The sequence below is a fragment of the Lucilia sericata genome, unplaced genomic scaffold, assembly GCF_015586225.1.
Source record: "Lucilia sericata isolate MDLA Ls3-8-SP2 unplaced genomic scaffold, ASM1558622v1 Contig001254F_arrow, whole genome shotgun sequence".
In the NCBI taxonomy this organism is placed as follows: domain Eukaryota; kingdom Metazoa; phylum Arthropoda; class Insecta; order Diptera; family Calliphoridae; genus Lucilia; species Lucilia sericata.
In genome coordinates this window covers 1-19,717 of record NW_023995208.1, presented here as the reverse complement: position 1 = coordinate 19,717, position 19,717 = coordinate 1, and positions in this window count along the sequence as shown.

The window sequence follows — 19,717 nt, the reverse complement described above, 5'->3', positions numbered from 1 at the left end:
TTAAATTTTCAAATCGCAATATTTTTAAACCGGAATAAGTTTGCATTCAAAATATCATTGATATAAGAAAAACTTTGTATGTATAATGTGTGTGTTAAATTTCATTAATAACGGAGATCGTAAATCCAACTTTCACATCGTTTCTCCCAATTTGAAAACATAAAGGGTCATTTTGCACTAAAAGGTCATAACTTCTTTTAAGTATCAAGAAATTTTAAATTTGATTAAGAAAGATATTAATCTGTTGTCAAATTGAACAAATACTTTTTTACTGTTAGCGGAAAATCTAGACATTTTTTAACAGCGTCTGAAGATATCTAGATATCAATATTTTATGCATAAAATTAATACTCTTTTAAAAACGTTTAAATATCAAGACTGCTGAGAATGAAACCATTTAAAGAATTGGAAGAAATTGCATTATATGTTTCAACACACCTTTGAAAGAGTGTTAAGCACAGAAGTATTTTAAATAAAATTTAGTTAATGCTAATTTTGTATATGTTATTATCGGACCTGTCATACATTAATTTTTTTAATCCCATAGTTATTATTCCAGTCGATTTTGTTTTAACATATATAAATTCCGATTCATATTATTAATGTGCAAAATGTTTATATTAAATTAACAGTGTTTTGCGTATAAGGTTTTGATTAATGAAGGTTTTGATTAATACATAAAGAAAATTCAAAATGACATATTAATTTAAATTTAATACTTGTTATTAAAAACTAAAAATGATTTCATTCGTTTTCTGTAGAAGCGAAATACGGAAATAAATCCATTTACGATCGGAATGCAGTTATCTATTATTCCGGTATATTTCTGGCGGTTTTTATAAAAACAAAATTCGGCGTTTTAGCTAGTTTTAACAGAGGGATATCCTACCTACGAGTCAATTTCGAATGCTTTTTTAACGCTAGAGAAAAAGTGGCAAAAAAGTGGTACTTTTTTATGGCCGATGTGGAAAAATTGTATTACATCTTACGGTTGATTTTTGTTATTTGAAGAATAGTAAAATTATATCAAACTTTCTAAATCATTTTACTAAACACTACATTTTTGAGTTATGACCCTTTAACTGCAAATGAACATTATAATTTAAATTAAATATTTTTAGTTTAATTTTATTTCTATGTGCATTCTTATTTAAAAAGGTGTTTATATTAAACTTTCGTGAAATGTTATTCCTGTATATATGTATTTCATGAATTTCGATACAATATGTTGAAAAGCTTTTCATATTCTTAAGAGCAATGATTGCAACCATTTCCACTTAAATACCTTTTCAGCTATACTTTCGTTAGGGCTAAACTAAAATAGCGTTACCGTTGAATTTTTTTTTATTTTATGTAAAATTTCATATTAGTCAAGTAAAGATTTCCTGCTTTTTCCAAACTTTTGAATTTATTTTATTTAGATTTACGGTTGCCTTTTCACTATTAAATCCTTTATTAGGTTTTCATCAGTATCTAAAAAAATTATTTTAAATTTGAGATTAATCACTTTTTTATTTACATATTTGTCATCTGTGAAACTTTTTAAATGTAGAACATCTTTTTTTCCAAGCTCTTAATATTTATTTTAAAATGTCCGTAAATAGGGAAAATTACCTATAATGACATCTACTTTTTTAAGCAGTTCTAATTTACATGCAATTATTTATATTTCGTAAATTAGACACATTTGTTATTCAAAATAGAACCAAAAAATAAAGTTGTTAAAACACAGCATTATCAAAAGATTGCACGATTCTATATATTATCGTTTCATTATTAGTATTATTATTATTAAACCTGTTTTACTCATTATATTATATTTTTATTGAATTTAATACTTGTTATTAAAAAATTTGCGACATCACACAATAAATGTATCAAGAAGCTAATTTTAATAATGATCATAACATAAATAGTTGTAATAGTTTATTGCTTTAGAGCTTATGAAAGTAATTATAAGATATATATTAAATATGGTTATGTTTGTTTATTTCATTCCGTTCAATTGTTTAAATATGTGAATGTTTCTCTAAAGGAGGTTACATTGGATCATATTATTGGAGTGTTTTTAAATATATTTAACAATATTCAATTTAAATAAGGTAACATATTAGGGTGGCAATGAGATGTATGTCTCTTTTTTTCAGGTTGATTATACTCGTATAGATTATTTGTGTCACTTGATTAAAAACTCACATTCTAAAAATTTGAGTAAATTCGTTTACAAGGAAAAAACTGACTTTTTTAGTTTAATAAAAAATAACCTATTAAATCACGATTTATACATATGTCTAAAAAAGAATCGGTTGAAAATTTTTTATGATATTAAAATTTGTTCGCTAAATAACACATATAACTAGTTTTTAGAAATGTAATTTTTATATCAACCAGATTAAAAATTATGTGATATGAACTTTTGTATAAATGGGAAGACGTTTACTTATTCCAATTTATGGCTAAAAAGAAAAAAAGGCCATTTATAACATTTTCAAATCTCTATATTCAGTAATCTTCACATTATGTTAAACGGATTTATTATTCTACAGGCTTGGGAGTAATCATTACATTTCCAATTACAATTGCATTTGAAGTAATTATAATTGAAACATTTCCAATTTTAATTACTTGTAATCGCGAAGTTTTCCCTTATAATTAAATGTAATTTGTAATTAGTAATACCTAAATTACAATTACAATTAATTGTAATTGGTAAACTTCAATTACGATTACAAGTAATTGTAATTGGCATAACTTCAATTACAAGTAATTATAATTGGTTATTACACATTAGAAGTAATTGTTATTGGCAAAACTTCAATTACACATTACAAGTAATTGTAATGACCATGTAATGAATTACTTTGTGTAATCATTACCCTTCAAGCCTGATTGTTAGTTTATTTTGATAAAATGGACGCAATTATGTTTATTTTTACTGAGTCCACAGAAATGAATTCTTATAGTTTTTCTGGATTCGAAAAACTTAAACCCTTTGAAAATTTGATTTTTGGCTATTAGGTATTTTTTATTGAATAACAGCATATTAATTGATGCATTTTGATGAATCTGATTTTATTAAATCCGTTAATCATAACATTTAAATATTTGAAAGTTAAGATTTAAGGTAGCTTTGGAAATTATTTAACTTCGTTAGCCATGTGCATGTAGTATGTTCGAATAAGTAAACGTGTTCCTATTTAGAATAAAGTTTAAACCAGAAAAGTTTAATTTTTGGTTATACAAAGACTTTATTGTGGTGTCAAATTTCCTAGAACGAGTAAATTTCATTCCTAAAATTATATTTGCATGTAATTCGTTTTCTAACATTGACCTCAGTGGGGTACGGTATAGCAATTTTTGCTAAAATTGAATTTGATCAAGTGACATAATAATCTGTACCCTAGTACAAATATTGTATTAAAAATTTTTAGTTTATTGAAATATATTTGTTTTCAATGCATAGCAACTACTTTGTTCCAATATACCTCCTTCATTCACTGTATTTTAAAACCATTTTATTTTGAATTGTTCCGTCCAAATACATACATACATATATTTATTTTAAATTTGTTTTTAGCACAAAGATCCTTACCATAGCATTTCGATAGAAATAGTTTCCTATCCTTTACTAATCTTTTACATGGACAACAAACTTTTACAACTTTTTTCGTTTAATTTCAACCTTTAAAAATAAAAACAACAATGGAAAAATGGTATTCCAAAAAAAAAAAATTAATCGTAAAAAAAGAAGAAACAATTAGATTTCGTTTAAATACTTTACGATTGTGTGTATTCTGCATTACGGTCGTAGCTATGTTTTTGTAAGTTGTTTATGAGGCGGAGAGTCGAATAGAAATGCAGAATACCAAAGTTGCCAAACGGAGAAAATTTCGATTCGAATTGAAATGCAGTATAGGGGTGATTATCCTCGAATTTTCGGGAAAATGTTTTGAAGTTTTTTGAAAGAGTAAAATTCTTTCAAGTGTGTTGAATTCACACAGAATGAGAAAAGCGTATTATTATTGTTGTAAAAAATTACAGGGTTTCATCAATAATTTGCTAATAATCTCCATTATTTGGATATTTAAAAACGTTTATACATACGTATTGATCATAATGTTATAAACGTTTTGTAGAATTTCATTTCATTTAAGAAAAATGTAAAATTTTTATGGAAGTTTATTTTTTTAAACAAAAAATAATTGTTTGACGTTAATACTCGATTCGTTCAAAATTTAAGTTGTCACTTCTAAATATGTATATTTTTCAATTAAGTTGTCATCCTTATTTATTAATGTATACATGTATATGTATATTATACATATCTTTCATGTTAACAATTCTAATATTTCACTTATATTTGTTGAATATTGTTTTAGTAATTTTACATAAAAGAAAAAATACACAGTTTTTTGAATTTTGACGAGACTTTGACATATGTATATCTCTACATATATGTATATTTCCGTCCGATGATCAAAGCCAATAGGTCCTTAATGACATTGATGTCCAATGATTATTATTGAAAGTAAGTTGAATTGGTCCACCCGAAAAGTTTTAACAAAATAACCTACATAACTAGATACGAATAGAATGATATGAAGAACAAACGGGGAAGCATATGTCTTAAAGGGGGTAGACAAATTCGGAATAGCCAAATGTGACATTCTTAATTGCTCTAAATGGTATTGTATTGAAGATAATGGAAATGTTTATGGTAAGGATCTTAAACAATAGTTTGTAATTATTAAAAAATTAATAATCATCAGAATATGTTTTACAAATCTAGTCAATTTTTATTATTATTGTTATTATGAGTTTTTGTATTATTTATTTTATTTTCAATATATGTAACTTCTAATTAATTAATCAATATAACTTCTAATTAATTATTTTAATAAATAATTTGCTACAAAACGCAATGCTAATTAAAAAGACCGTGGAATACAAAACAATTAACATTAATCTATTTAAAGGTTAAGCGTGTTTTTCGATTCAATGATCTGTTTTATATAAATATATATATATATAAATATATATAAAGAAATATCAAATAATAAAATTGCACAGAAATAAATTTAATAAAAAAATATTACGATTTTTTAATAAACAATGGAGTTCAAAGATCATCGATTACATTTAAATTAATATTTTTACTTTTTCCCAGCAAAAAAAGTGTGGAAAAAGATGTAGTATTTTCATCACAACTAGTAACCCGAAGTAATTCAAATTCGGGTGAAAACCTATGAATTTTAAATTAACGTGTCATTGGAGGGATTTTGTTAATTTTTGACAACTTTGAACTACATCTAATCTTATTTTTAGAAGCAGTAAAAATCCGATATTTGGATTCAAAAATAAAACACATTCTTTCAATGACACGCTTTCTTTCGACCCTATCACCTGTTACATCAGCCTCTCAACCTATAAGAAAGATACTACCTCTAGTGAATGACAACAAGTCTACACCGATGCATCAAAGAACAACAAGAATGTAGGATATGCAGTGGTGAATCAAAATGGTAACATCATAACATCAAAAATATTAGTCGAATTCTCTTCAATTTTTACAGCCGAAGCAGCAGGCATTTTACAAGCTATAATAATTGCGACTAAAACCAATAAAAACACTGTTATTTACACTGACAGCTTATCCGTTATATCAGCAATAATAAACCTAACAAGTGAGAGTGTTATATTCGGCTGTGCCGAATCTCATATACCCACCATCAAACCGTATGCCTTAAAAATAATGCTCCCCTATAAACACCAGTGTGATATTACTCATCAAATTAACTGAAGAGAAACTTATATGAGAGATAGGGTTAATAATTTACGTTTTTCATAAAAATTTTTTAGACCAATTTTGGTTCATACACAGAAAAAAATAATTCATATCTGGAATGAATTTTGAAATAAATTGAATGAATCGAACATGACTTTTTTTCCCAAACCATTTTCATTCAGAATATTAAAAGTTCATAAAATGTATGAATTTGTACATGAAAGATTTTTTTGTTTTTTTTTTTTTTTGTTCATTTTCTTTGATTTTCATCAAAAATGCAATAAATAAATAACCGTTACCTGTTAATATCTTCCATTTTTTAGAAAATAATCACATATTAGCGAATTTTTATGATAAATAAATAAAAATGTTGGAAAACAAAATATGAAATAAAAAAACCAGCATATAGCTAAACATCCATTCTTCAGAAAATGTTGCATGTTACGCGCATATTTCATTGTTTTCAATCTAAAAATCATAAAGAAATAAAAAATTTTCTAAAGAAAATTTCAAACATTTTTTAACAAACAGAAAAATATAAAGAAAATTTTTAATATTTTAAGTCAAGGCTTCTAGATTATGTTTAAAAATATAAAAATGAAAAAATTCATACATTTTAGGAACTTGTTCTTAAATATTATTAACTTTAGTCAATGAAAGCAGTTCATAATATTTATGCTGAAACTTTTTTCTGTGTACAGTAAAAATCCGATATTTGGATTCAAAAATAAACCACATTCTTTCAATGACACGCTTATGTAACTTTCATTAGCTTTTCACCAAAATTTGATGTACTTCGAATATTTTTCACTTTTAAGTGGGTTTAATAAATAATACATTTGAAAAAGTAATTCTAGATATTGAGAACTGGTCCAAAGTGTCTGGGGCAAAAATATCCTAGAAAAAATCATCAATTTTACATGTATGCAGAAAGCACAATTGTACTCCAACAAATCTTAATATGTATCAACAACAGTACAATACCCAACGTGACTGAAAAAAACATACTAGGAGTAATATTTGAGAAAAACTATAGCTGCAAAAAACACATCTTAGTGCTCAAAAATCTCTCGTCACTAGAGCAAACTTCATTAGATATTTATCTACTAGATGCTATGTACACATAGATACTATTAAATACCTCGTTACTACTCTTATTTTGAGTAAAATCGAATATGGCCTCTTTTTGTACGGCAGTGCAGCAAAAACTAATTTAAATCAAATTAAAACTCTATATCACCAAACACTAAGAGCCAGTACGTATGCATATAGAACGACACCCATAAAACAAGTAAGAAATTATAGTCGGGCGAGGCCATATAATACCCTACTGTTACAAAAATAAAATGCGATTTAGTTTTCATAATAAAGCATTTAAGTTGAATTGTACCTTGCCTTGAATTGTACATTTAAGTCAAATTGTGGACTTTTAAGTCAAATTTAAAAGGGGACTTTGAATAGGGCTACAGTCAAATGAGACCCTATAATTATAAGATTCATGAGGGTCATCAAGGCTGGTATAGAACTTGGTTTTTACAAGCCCTATTAGGGGTTCAGTTATATGAGGGCTAGGTGAAATAATGGACCGATCAATAGGCTTCGTCCCTGGGACAATAGAAGATCATGTACCAAATCGGCTCAGAAAATGATTCTAAGTCGATTGGTATACTTTAAGGTGGGTATAGGACCAATATTATTGTGCGTTACAAACTTCAGCACAAACCCAATATACCCTCCCTACTAAAGTGGTGTAGGGTATAAATACTAAACATCTGCATGGGTATACTTGTTCTTAAATTCACAGTACTGCATAGTATCAAAATACACGTACACTATTGTGAAAATATTAAACAAGCATGTGCAGGATGTGTAGGTTCGAACAAATGAGTTATAATCACACACAACTTGCTTAATTTAGAAACGGAATATTACTCGTCTCGCTCGTTGAGAGTTGTGTAGTGTTTGATATAGTTAGGCAAAAACATCTCGAAATCTACGAGGGATCAGTGTGATCAGTTCGAACTTTTACGTACAAACAGCCCAAAGTAAATTAATAAAGTAGCATCACTTGAACAGCTGACTATTTTTTTTAAACTAGATAAATGAAGCAAGTTGTCAAAGTTTGTTTTGAAAATTGTTAACATTGTTTACGTAGCCATTTTAAAATTGTGTTTTGCTATTTGTTAAAATTTGTGAAAAGTTAAAAAAGTGAATTAAAAGTGGTTTTAAAGTAGTGTATAAATTGTATAATATATAATAATATAATTAAATCTTTAATATTTTTAACTTAAAAGTAATATTTTTTATTTATGTTTTGTTCACATTGTTGTTCTAGGAAATTTTATTTTGACACAATCTTAAATTATTCCAAAAACAAAATACATGTGGTTGTTGTAGATGTTGTTGTACAACAAGAGATGTCGCTACTTTATTAATATACTTTGAAACAGCCTTTATGCTTTGTAACCATAGTACGGCGCTAGTATTATTTTGAATGCAAAGATTTTCGGCAATTTACATGTACACAACATGATCGTAAACGAACCTCTTAACAAGGGCGTAAAAAATACAAAAATATTATTTAGTTGCTTCAAAGCTTTCAACAAAGCATGTTGATGTCGCTTTGTTTAAGAAATTACAATTTATTACAAATGATGGAATTTATTACAGATTATGGAATGTATATGAGTGAAAAAATTTAAGTATTTTATAGCCATTAAATTATTTGCATTTTGTCGATTAAAAGTAAACTCTTAATTCTACTAATTGTATTTTATTCTTGTAACAATGCGTTTTGTTTAAATTAACACAAATTCTGTAAAATCACTCCTACATTATTCCGATTGGTTTTTCACTCTAACTCTATTGTCTCTGTTTCTTTTGTATTTGTTTGCTTTTACGCTTTTATTGTTGTGAGTGAATGATCAACTGCTTTTTTAACTTCGGCCGCACTACAGACAGTATTCATAAAATAAACGAGTGACTTGTAAGCCATTTTTAACGCACACGTGCAGATGTCTAATAAATACTAATAATGGAGTCAGGTCTTCCCTAACTTGAACAAAAGATCTCTGAGTGTATAAACCGACTTTTACCCAATATCCTTTCATTTCACAATTCAATTATAGATTTTGACGTTGCAAAAGTTTTGTCTTCTAATAAAAATCAAAGAATGCAATCTGATTTATACAAATGTGTTAACCACAATATAATTCACTTTAAACATAAAATGTTTAATTACATCAACAAGAACCCCATATGGTCTTTCGACCCTATCACCTGTTACATCAGCCTCTCAACCTATAAGAAAGATACTACCTCTAGTGATATGTACAAACAATTATTCTACCAAACCATTTATTAAAATCCAGAATGACAATGCATCAAAGAACAACAGCAATGTAGGATATGCAGTGGTGAATCAAAATGGTAACATCTTAACATCAAAAATATTAGTTTAATTCTCTTCAATTTTTACAGCCGAAGCAGCAGGCATTTTACAAGCTATAATAATTGCGACTAAAACCAATAAAAACACCGTTATTTACACTGACAGCTTATCCGTTATATCAGCAATAATAAACCTAACAATTGAGAGTATTATATTACTACATTAATAATTTACGTTTTTCATAAAAATTTTTTAGACCAATTTTGGTCATACAAAACATCTTTACATCGAATATCACTTTCCGCATGAAATTCGGTGGGAATATTTACGTTCCTATAAATGTTTCTTATATAAAATTTCATAACTGTTCACGTATTTTTAAGTCAGCAAAGATCGTTAAATTAATTTTCTTATGGACCGATCCTCAATACATTTGGTAGAGAGGTTTTAACTCGTATAAAAAATATGTGAATCGAATTTCATCGCTTTTCTGTATTCTGTATCTTTAAGCCAGTAATGATCCACATAAAGTTTGATAGAGAGATTTTGTCTTCATTGAAACTTATGTGTGTCGAATTTCATCATTATACTCGAATTTTTAAGCTAGTAATGAGCGTTAAAGTAATTTTCTGAAGGGGAGTGGATCGGCATAGAAAATGGGCAATATCGGTTATACCCCCATCTTTTTTGATGGTGGGTATAACAAATAACAGTTGGTTCACAAAATTCGTGACATATTAATAAAACACAGACGTAAAACTTAATTTATTTGGATACCTGGTCATTCCGGAATACAAGGAAACACTTATGCAGATGCAGGAGCAAAAGTAGCATGTTCAGCTCCCTTATTAAAAGTTCCATTAACCGAAAGACTCGATATATGTAATTCTATTATTACCAAGTTGAAACATCAAAGAATTACAGAATTGAAAAGTTATTACCACCCACACTATTCTCAAATTAATTCCGATATAAAAACACCTAAATATCCAACGAGCATTAACAAAATAAATTAATGTTTTTTCACGCTTACGTATGGGACACACGATCACTACACATCAACATCTACTATATACCAACTTTAATAATGAATGTCCATACTATGGCTCCACAATATCAGTCAAACACCTTCTCTCTACTTGTCCCTATCTAAGTAGTCTTCAATCCAAATATCTATTAAACAAAAGATGTAGTATTTTCATTACAACTAGTAACCCGAAGAACTTCAAATTCGGGTGAAAAACCTATGAATTTTACATTAGCGTGTCATTGGAGTGATGTTGTTCATTTTTGACAAATTTGAACTACATCTAATCTTGTTATTAGAAGCAGTACAAATCCTATATTTGGATGTCAAAAATAAACCACATTCTTTCAATGACACGCTTATGTAAATTTCATTAGTCTTCCACCAAAATTTGATGTACTTCGAATATGTGATTTGTAGTGACTTTTCGACATCCCATTACTCACTTTTAAGTGGGTTTCATTTGTAATGAAGTATTTGGTTTATAAAAGCGAAAAATATGTTATCGCATTTTTAGATGTGATTAAGATGTCGTTTGTAAAGTATGACATCAATTATTTTTTGCTGGGAACTTGCAACCCGAAGTCATATAGTAGCATATAGGCGAAAGGGATTGTCAAAGACCTACATAAGTCCCCTGTCAAAAACCTAACTAGTGAGAATGTTCAAAAGGTACTAAATAATAAATGTATTTCTGATACGTTATTTTTTGTAATAAAAAATAATTTTTTTTTTTTCGTTTGTAAAATATAAATTATTTTCGGGGTTTTAAATACAATAAAAGTGTCGTAAAAAGTGATAAGAAAAACTATTAAGTGCTAATATCCTCGCAATTTCGCGAAGAAAATTCTCTCAAGTGTGTTTCATTCTCTCAGAACTCGTCTGTGTGAAGAGAATAACAAATTTTGTTTGACAACCCCTTCAGTTTCGCTTATATCCCTACTATATGCCCGAAGTGTTTCAAATTCAGGTGAAAAACCTATGAATTTTACATTAGTGTGTCATTGGAGGGATGTTGTTCATTTTTGATAACTTTTTTTGTTTGACAACCCCTTCAGTTTCGCTTATATCCCTACTATATGCCCGAAGTGTTTCAAATTCAGGTGAAGAACCTATGAATTTTACATTAGTGTGTCATTGGAGGGATATTGTTCATTTTTGATAACTTTAAACTACATCTAATTTTATCTTTAGAAGCCGATGTCAAAAATAAACCACATTCTTTCAATGAAACGCTTTTGTAAATTTCATTGGATTTTCATCAAAATTTGAAGTACTTGGAATATGTTGTTTGTAGTAACATTTCTACATCTCTTTCCCAATTTTTAACTGTGTTTTCATTTGTAAGGATATGTTTGGTTTATAAAAGCGAAAATGATGCAATCGCATTTTTAGTTGTGATTAAAGCTGGGTTTCCGCATACAGCGTAATCGGCGATGAAAACTGAAACTAGAAAACGTTGGTGTTCGTCACCGTCTCGTTTCTGAATTGTTTTCGTTTAAGTTAGGTGCGTTGCGGCATAAAACAGAAACAAGATTATTTTTTAAGTTGTCATTTGGAAGTGGAAAATTGTGCATCGTCGTGGAACCTATTTCCTAGCCATTTCAGCCTAGGACAGTGGCAATATATATGCTCGATCGCCTCCACTTTCTCCTCATCCTAGCATGACCTACAATAATCCGGTGTATTACTGTCCCACTTACTGACAAAGGCCCTAACTGAGCAGTGCCCCTTTAGCATCCCCATCCTTTCACGACAGCTTGCTATCAAGGAAAGTTCCTGAATACTATCTAACTTTGGCAGCCTGAAGTTGCCTACCTTGTATCTTCTGGTAAATAGTACCAGTTTCCTTCTTCCCAGGATTTTATCCTAGTCCCTTATCTTTTGCCCATAACGAAAGTTCACCAAGTGCAGTTTCCATGATGTCACTGATCGTGGATAGAAATTTTCCCTTGACCAGTAGCACCACGTCATCCTCATAGGCAACGCATTCTCAACAGATTTACCCATAAGATAGGCATGCTGAGCACCACTAATGAGGTGATTATCGATATAGTTCCTAAGATGAAGATCTATCAGTCTCTCAAGCGTCTTCAAAAAAAAAGAAGATAGGCTGATAGTTCTAAAATCCTTTGGCTATGAGTGGCTTGCCTTACCGGCCTTGGGTATGAAAATAACCCAAACCTCTCTCCACCACATCATCTGTTGCAAGACAACCCGGAAAACGTGTTTCCATCAGTAGAGCTAGGGCCTCTGAGCTAGACTCAGTCCATGAGTTATCACTCCTTTGGATATACCCTATGACCTTAAGGTTCTTGGATAATATCCGTCGGAATCTTGATAACTCGTTGACATTGTCAATGGATTCACAGTACTGAGACCATGAAATCCTTTTTGCCCTTTTAAGATCAGCTTTGTACTTATTGAAACACATTTTATAGTTGTCCCAGTAAATTTCTTGACCTGTAAGTTTGGCCCTATTGAACAGTTTCCTAACAGTCGACCTTTGAATTCTTGAATTTCACTTGCCCGGAAAAGTAATTGGACAAGATAGCTCATAGATTTCCTTAAGTAAGTCTGTAAACTTATTCACAACAAATTGCGCAAGGCCTGTTGTGCCAACCCATTTGTTTTCCTAGGGTCCCTAAAAGGTGTACTCCTAGTCAAAACAGAATCCAGTGTGAAGGTGATGAGACTATGGTCCGAAAATAAACGATCCATTGCAACCCTCCAATCATCTAAACGTCGGCGTATCACCCTTGTTACAGACGATGAGATTATTATTAGTTATAAAGTCAAACAGTAACTCACCTCTTTTGTTGATGTCCTTGCTGCCCCATTGGCAATGATGAGCATTCTTTCTTCTCGCATATGCCGTCAGCTCACGCACCTCCGAGCCGGGTGGGTCAGTCGCCTCATACGGCATATACACCGAAGCCAGTGTGAGCTTACGCTTACCTTTGGCTTCTCTGTTTATTACGGTTATATCACCGCTCCTGAAAGAATGAGAAAACCTAATTTATTCTTTGCTAGGATACAAGTCCTTACCTTGTCCTCAGAAGACGGGACAAATAAGGTGTAGCCTTTGACCCTTACACCAAGAACTTTATTGTTGTTAATCCAAGGCTCCTGGATAAGGGCCAAGTCCGTCGGTGAATCGATGAGGAAAGTTACCAAATCGACTGAAGCTGCCTCACAATGATTCAGGTTTACCTGCACCACCAGCAGCTTTTTTGGTCCTGTCATGTTTCGGGTACCGGAACCTGACAGTTAATGTCGCTACACTTGCCAATTGTAGATTTTAAGAACTCAAGGAATTCTTGTTGCCACAATTGACAACTTTCACGCCCTTAACCCAGTTTGGGTTCACGCCCTTAACTGGTTTGGAGGGTCGGTCACTACCAGAGGACTTTTCCCCCTGACATCCTTGCAGAGATCAGTAGGAGAGCGGGCCGGAAGTTTACCAGTCCTCTTTACTTTCCTGGTGTCTTGGCCACCTCGTTAGGATTTTTGAGTGGTAGACCTTTAACCTACGCAGCTCGCTCCGAAGACATGAGCGCCTTGGTTTCCGGGATACCACCTTCATTGCCTTTTGGCAGACTGCAGGTTGATGAAGCCATCGACCCATCACTCTTCTGAGTATTAGTCGGGTTGATGGCAGCGAGTGGACCAACCCAGAACGACACCAACTGGGCCGTATATTCTTTCGAATTTAGCAATGCTTTGACGGTGCCTTCTGAGAAGGAGCCTCGCCCTTGACGAGAACTTTGAAGAATCTGCCTTTGTCATTTTAGACAGAAAGGCGAGAGACTTCAAAGTCCCGTGCTTTGCTTTCTCCTCCACGGCTAATTGCCGAACGACCTGTGGACGATCTTCTCCCAAGTGACCCCTTTGAATCCTCTTGGCCTCTTCAGTAGGACATTTTATCTTGTCAGTCTGATTGCTAACAAGCTCGTCGTCAGAAAGAGATAAATTCCCCAACTTTTGTGTGGCACCGGTTTCACCAAAGGAGTCACTTGACACCTCCAGAAGGCCCTCCACGCCTAAGTCTGTCAGTACTTGACCCTCATGCTCAACAATTCTGGCATGGAGGTCAGTAAGGGTAACGTCACCGTCCTCCCATGTACTGTCCAACTCCTTATCATCCCCATTGACCGTGACGTCCGGAATGTCTCTACCTAACAGGTCGACCCCCCTTCCATCGTTTCCCAACACTCATCCTTGTTTGTTTTGTTATTTTGGTTATCTATTTTGAATCCCACGAGAAAGCACGTACAGACGGACCACGCAATGACGCCGTACGTGGACTAGGCAACTAAATTACAACCGCGCTTTGCCCTGACGCTGAGGGGAGCTATTAGCAACTAGCCTCTTTATGCACTGGCTAGCCATCCAAGCCCTCGGCACTGCTACCACTCACCTTGACCTTAAAAGTGCATAATAAAGCCATGTCTAACGGTAAAGCACTTACTGCACAAAGAGCGAGCCAGATAGAATAACGTAGCGTATCATCTATTTCATGATAGAAGGAGGTAGGATTGGAAAACACTTACCACACTCACTATCTTGACAAAATGAGTAACATTTAGTTATACACTTTTTTAAACCATAACTTCCCATGGCTATATACCGAAGCATTAGTCACAGTAAGCTATAGTCATGATGTGTACGTAAGCCTTCGCATCACGACAAGAAACTTCCTCTAAACCTACAAGCTGCGACATTTTCAATTTTAATATTACAATTGAGATCGGAAACGCATCGTACTGGCAATTGAGTCAAAAAAGTGATCCAAATGTTCCTTTGGCTTTATTTTCGGTTGCAAAAATCTACTGGTTTTGGCTTGTGACATGAAATAAGTTCGTAAAGTAATTCAGTAGTTGGAAGATGGGACACGTCGTTTGTTTTGTCTACGTTGCACTGTGGGGCAGAATCGAAATTTTTTGGAAATAAATCTGGCATTTCTAAACGGGTGATCCGATCGGGATAAAATGGCGTGAGCGTAGCCAAGGAGTATTCGAGTTTAAGTTTTGAAGATGAACCCTGCAGATGCCCCAGGGACGGAGCTGTGACGGCTCAAAGTAGGGTACCTACGACATGTAAAATTTTTAAACTCGTGCCATTTTTTTGTTTTTCATCCAAATACAAAGATATATTTTCTGAAAGCGCTCGACGAGATCTTGAAAAAACATGCTTGGACATACTACTTATCTCTTATAATATCCGAGTTATAGGCATTTAAAAAATTAGTGATACAAAATTTACCATACCTTGGTCCGCCATTTTTTGAATACCGGGCGTAATTTTGGACCAAATGGACTCAATTTTTTCTTGTTAGTTAGACAACAACATTTTTTTGCCAAAAATGTGTCTTAACTTTTTTATTAATAAAATAAAATTTTCTTTAAGAACATATAACAATTTTATAGTTTTTTAAGAGGTATCTTTACGCAGAATGCTTTGGCGTAAAAAACTTGTCCTATTTTTTGAAAATGTTGCCCCTGCGTCCTTCCGAATATGACCTATTTTTTATCAAAACTTTAACTTTGGGCGACATGTTCTAAAATCCCAAAGCTGGGATCAGAAACCTGAAAGAAATGTGGACCCTATGGGCAAAAAAGTAAAAAATCCCATTTTTGGGATTTTCATTCCTATTTTTGGGAATTGCGGGATGCCCTTTGACCTTTTCAATTTAACAAGCGTTGAAAATTTCATTGAGTTTTGTTCATAAATAAAGATTTTGTCATATATTACATATTTGTTTAATTTCTAAAACTATGATTTATATGAAAATTTTAATAGGGTCGCTGATAGCTACAACAATTTAGTCCATATTTATCCCTTAATATCTTTTTTTAATTAGATATGGAAATTCTCGATTCTTTACAAAAATTTTCAAGCCAATATCTCAATTACATTCAAAAATATGTTCATTTAAACCTGTATCCTTTAATTTCATATTTTTCATATTTTAGTATTAAATATGACAGAACATATTTAAATTTTATATTTACCTATTTTCTATTTGTTTGCTTATCCTTATAACTGAAAGGTCCTGTTATGCTTAAATTTTCAAAAATTTATAACTATTTTTTACCTAAATTTTTTCGACAGATCATTTCGTTCTGTTTCGTTTATGATCATGTAGGTAAAAATATACAGGTAATGATAATTTCGATTCATTCACTAATAAGAAATATCAATGACTGAATTACAGGTTATAGTAATATAGTCTTTAATGTTAATAGGTAGACAATTCGTAATTTTTTACTTTGGAATACCTGTATCGGAAATGACAAGAATTGGTATATAAGTAAACTTCTCAGATTTTAAGTACCATATTTAATAAATCTACAATGAAGATTACATTAAAGTACGAAGAGTTGTGTTCCGTTTTATGGAGTGTTCTTCAAAAGGGCCAGAAAGAATTGAAGACATTTCAAATTATATAAAAACTACATATAGTAGAAAAGTAGACAAAACAGGCATATCAAAAATTGAAAACTTTTTAAAACTTTTTGATGTAAAAAGTAAGTCTGTGGATGGAAATCAAAAGAAATTTCGATTAAAATTTTGTAGTTGGATGGAAACTACTACGGAAATCTTAACTTACAACACATCACAGGAGCGCCTTGCAAGTCGTACGAAGACTTATGTTCAAGGCCAAAAAAGAGGGTCACACAAAAACTTTTTTCAATCTCAAATGAGGAAATTGCTGATACATTTAACGAAATGCTGAAAAAGGAAAACCAACCTATGGATGCCGTACATATTGCAAGGAGTCAAAGAAAACAACAAAAGATTTAGTGGAATATTAAAAGATGAAATAAATGCACTGGAGCCCATTTGCATAAAAATAAAGGAATTCTCTATTAACGTATCATATCAGCTAAGCTTAACAATGATTGGTGGAATGGTCAGCAATGCCATAACAGAAACTTCTTCCTTCTGGAGATGCTCAATATGTAATGAGAAAAAATCGCAATTCTCAAATATAAACAAAAGCAGAAGTATTAATGAAGAAGTCCTGTCTTTCGGAATTTCACCACTTCATGCCAGAATACGATTTTTGGATTACTTTTTACACATAGCATACGACCTCAAATATAGAAGTGTGCCAGAGAATCTTACTAAATCAACAAAAAATAATGAAGAATTGAAAGAACTGAGAGCTGCGGAAAAAAGCAAAATCCAAGAAGAATTTAAAGTTCAGATGGGATTAAACATCGACAAACCACTTCCATGTTGCGGTAGTACAAATGACAGTAATACGGCGAGAAAGTTTTTTCGTGATTTTGAAATTACTTCAAAAATAACTGGAATCGACAAGGAGTTGCTTCGAAGAGTTAACACTATTTTAATGGCACTGAATAGTAAACATAAAATTAATGGAAATCGATTTGGGGAATATACATCTGAAATTTCTAAATTACTTGTATCTCTGTATCCATGGAGGGAACTAACACCAACAGTACACAAAGTATTGTTTCATGGTCAAATAATAATTGAATCGAATATTCTTCCACTTGGAGAGTTAACAGAAGAAGCACAGGAAGCGAGGAATCGAGATTTTAAGCATGTTCAACTATTCAGCTCAAGAAAATGCTCCAGGCACTCACAGAATGAAGATATTATTAGTAGTTTATTTCTATCTTCTGATCCTGTTCTTTCAACTATGCGAAAAAGATGGATTTTTTATGAAACTCTATCATCTCAAAACAAGGAAGATTTAAAGGACTTATATTACCTTCTGGATATGTATACCGATATGACAGATTATTTTATAGAAAAATTTTAGGAATTAACTATATAAGTAGGTTGTAAGAATTAATTGTATTATGTTTAAGATAAACATTTCAAATAAAAAAAGCTATTATACTAACTGATGATATTGTATTAAATTGTGTTTTATATTTCGGTGGTCGGGAAAGGTGGTTTGTGTGGGGTGATTTAGGTGTTGTTGTGCGTGGCTCAAAATAAAATTATAATTTTTTATTGTATATACGATGTTATAGTTTTTAATAAAATAATTAACTAATAATTTTTAAAAATTGTCCAAATATTTTATTCAACACCAAATGTATGTTCTGTCATACTTAATACTAAAATATGAAAAAGATGAATTAAAGGACACAGGTTTAAATGAACATATTTTTGAATGTAATTGAGACATTGGCTTGAAATTTTTTGTAAAGGGTCGAGAATTTGTAACGGTTCAGGCGTTGTGCCCTATCCTTCAGGAGACCCGCGCTACCTATTATTCCGACCGTGCTCAGGGTTTGGAGTGGTGTTCTTGTCTTCATCAGGATAGGCTAAGAACCGCACATTAACTTAAAAGGTAGCTATTAATATTAACTAATAAAACTAAAAAAAAAATAAAGAAAGTTTGAATTTAAATGTCAAGAGAAGATGGTGGTATTTCTTCTCATTCTATACCCTCCCAACCTTGTATCTTATTAAATCATGCTTAAGACACCCTATAATGATTCCCTAACTACATGTTTAACTAATCTTTCGTGGAATAAAAAAAATAATTTAAATGGTCATTATATAAGTCTAATAATTAAACATATTTATTATTAAAATGTAAACTGAACATGTTCATAAACTTCATATTTAACATTAATAAAAATTATTGGTTAATTTTTGTTGTGTAGTGTAATTTGTTTATTTTATTTTAAGTATTCTAAATTGAAATATTCAACAATGAAAAATTTTAATTTTACTTTCAAATGTTGCTAACATAATGCTTTAAGATATTATGTTAATAACATAATTGTTTTAACATTAACAAAAAAAATTATTCAATTTAGAACACTTAAATACATAGAGAATTTAAATGAACAGTAAACACAATTTAAAACTTACCAAACATAATCCAACGATGACAACAGGCCTGTAGTTTGTTGAATTTGGGTTTAAATTACAATTTTGAATTTTTAAATTCTCATATTTTTATAGATTTTAGATTTTAAGTGTATTTATGTATATATGTTAGTGTTATGTGTGTAAAGAGTGATAAATGTTAGTGTATATGTTATTCCCCTTTTCCGTTTCTTTCCGTTCTGCTTCCGTTTCCTTTTCGCTCCCCTTCCGTTCCTTCCCTTGCCCTTCCGTTCCCCCTTGCCCTTCCGTTCCGCTTCCCTTCGCTTCTTCTCTCCTCTCCGCCCCCCTTTCCGCCCTTCCCGTTTTCCGTTCCTCCTGCCGTCCCGTCCCCCCTTTTCGTCCTTTCCCCCCCCGTTCGTTTTCCGCTCCTTCCTTCGCTTTTCCGTTCCCTTCGCTCCCCTTTCCGCTCCTTTTTTCGCTCCCCGCTCCTTTTTTGTTGTTTTCCCGCTCCCTTCGTTTTCGTTTCTCGTTTTCTCAACCCCTTAGTTTTCGAGGCTTTTTGAGATCACCTTCTTTTTTTCGCGTTTCAGTTTTTAAGTAGGTTTTGGTGGTTAAATTAGATTAGCTTTTTAGTTTAAGTAGGTTTTGGTGGTTAAATTAGATTAGCTTTTTAAGTTTCCGTAGGTTT